We start from the raw sequence: 2804 nt of genomic DNA, 5'->3' as shown, positions 1-2804 counted from the left end.
ATTCAAGCCATCTGACTTCAGAGATTGCAATTCTGAGCATTTTCTCTATGAATACATTAACAAAAGTACATGTGTTCATGAACAAAACAGAATAAAGGTAACACAAAACTAATGTAAATAAGCATTGTATAAGACACTGATTCTCTTTGGAGGATTTCATTTCAAATGAAATCCCAAAGATTTTAATTAACCAAAAAGTACACAGTCCTTATTATATTTCTGCAAAGCAATCAAGATAATGGTCTGCACGAAAACAAGAAATAACTCTTGCAGTAAGACCTCACCATGAAAAATGCAAGGTCATACAGGAAAAATTTCGATACAATGAGGTTTTCATTTATGGCAGAAAATTTTGTACTTTTTATCATGTATAATCCAGCCATGATTGGGAAATGATGGAAATCAGTGAGAGAGGGATGGCTTCCAAAGGGTGCCAGGGAACCTTGAATATTGGAGTGGGAAAGGAGCATTGGGACAGGTCCACAATGTTTCCTCATGGACTACTATTGACTGGGTTGGATGAAACAATATTTATGAAAATGAATTTTATTACTTTTCTTCTGAAATATGTATTTCATGATTCCTTACCCCAAAGATGGGAATATACAAAAACTACATGACATTATTAACATAAAAAATGCCTTTTACTCTGAAGTTGGAATCGGGATCTTGGCCAACACCATCCTGTTTCTGTTCCGCCTCATAAAGTTTCTCTTTGACAGAAGGCTCAAGAACACTGACTTGATCACTGGTCTCTTGGCCCTAACCCACCTGCTGATGCTACTCACCATGGGGTTCATAGCTATAGACACTTTTTCATCTCAGCAGGGACTTTGGGATGACATCACATGTAAATCACTGATCTACATGTACAAGTTTTTGAGGGGCTTCTCCATTTGTGCCACTTGTCTGCTGAGTGTCCTCCAGGCCATCACCCCAGCCCAGAAATTCCTGTTTGGCAAAGTTCATACATAAATCCCCACTGAAAGCTTGAGTTCCTTGTTTTCCTGTGGCTTTTTTATATGTCCTTTAATACTCACTTCTCAATATCTGTGGTTGAAAACTCCAATGTGACCTCACACAGTCTGATATTTCTCAGTGATTCCTGCACTATATTACCCATGAGTTACTTGCTCAGGCATGTATTTTCCATACTGGGTGTGTTTCGGGATGTCTTTCTTTTAGGACTCATGGTGCTCTCAAGTGGGTACATGGTGACCCTGCTGTGCAGGCATAGGAGGCAGTGCCAGCACCTTCACAGCACCAGCCTGTCTCCAAAAGCCTCCCCAGAACAGAGGGCCACCAGGACCATCCTGCTGCTGATGGGCTTCTTTGTGCTCATGTACTGTTTGGACTGCATTGTCTCCTCCTCTAGAACTCTGTGGAACAATGACCATGTTTGTCGTTCTATCCAGATGATGGTGTGTAATGCCTAGCCACAATCAGTCCCATGGTTTTCATCTGTACTGAAAAACAAAGTGCTAACTTTGTGAAAAGCTTGTGGTAGAAGGAATAAATGTTCAATCTTTGCAAGATGGAAAATTATTGAATTCACCACTGAATAGCTTGATACAATTAATCATGGAGTGGTGCATATGCACTTTGTTGAATGAATAGATGAAGTGGGGTATTTATGATTACTTTGAAATCTGTGAATGAGAAATACATCCAAGATTATTATCCAAATGGCTCCAAGATAAACTAAGAACTTTATATCTGATTGATGATTCAAAGACAGCCCTGAAAGGCAAATATCATTTACATTATGGGTATTAGTTTATATGTGAGAGATTGGAGCAATGCCTAATAAATTAATAGTCTCAGTAACTTGTGTTATGCCTAATAGAATGTAAATATCTCATAATACATTGGTCAAGTGTACTTTATGAATATAACAAAAAATTGGATACAGGGACACAAATTATCATTTGAAAACCATTGCTCATGGAAACAGTCTCATATCCACAAGTACATGAATGTATAAACATGTGATCTGGATGTACCAATCAGCAGTAAATAGGAAGGAGATTCTGATGCAAAGGTAACCACAGATTAATCGTCAAGTTATAATGCCAAGTGAACCATCATTTACAATAGAATCAACACTGTATAATCTATACCTAAAGGGTGGAACTTGGGGTAATGGAATATAAAGACAATATAGCATATTCCAGCAGTAAGGAAGGAGTGCATTAGGGAATTCTTGTTTGATGGATACAGAGATAGATTAGGAAGCAGAAAAGCGGGGAGAGAGTTGAGATTATGCATGTACCCAAATTTGAATGTTGTGATTCCACTGATCTGTTCTCTTAATAGGGTTAAATAGTCAATTTATCTTTTCTGTATTTAACATAATAATATGTTCAATAACCTTGTAGTCAATGGTGAGAAAAACATTCCCTGAATTAAAAAGAAAAGAGACATGTTTCTCATAGTGCCAAAATATAATTTTGTAATTATTTGAAAATCTTTCTGCAAACTGTTCCAATCCACCCATGCACAGTGACTTAATCCTAGCATCTGGGAGGCGGAGGCAGGGGAATCATTTCTGAAAGTCAGCTTCAGCAACTGAGTGAGGCTGTACACAACTTAGCAAAACCCTGTCTCTAAATAACGTTTGAAAAAGGGCTGGGGTGGGAATTAGAGCTTAAGAGTTCATCGGTGGGCTTACAAAAAGGCACATCACCTACCACTCCATTCTCAGGTCAAAGACTACTAACCAAAAGGATAAGGTCCCACAGCAGTCCCATGAATGCCACAAACACTTGAAGTCTTTGCTGCTGTGAAACCTGCAGGCACCCAAG

Source organism: Sciurus carolinensis, chromosome 19 (assembly GCF_902686445.1).
Source record: "Sciurus carolinensis chromosome 19, mSciCar1.2, whole genome shotgun sequence".
Taxonomy (NCBI): domain Eukaryota; kingdom Metazoa; phylum Chordata; class Mammalia; order Rodentia; family Sciuridae; genus Sciurus; species Sciurus carolinensis.
Note: the sequence above shows the minus strand (reverse complement) of the source record.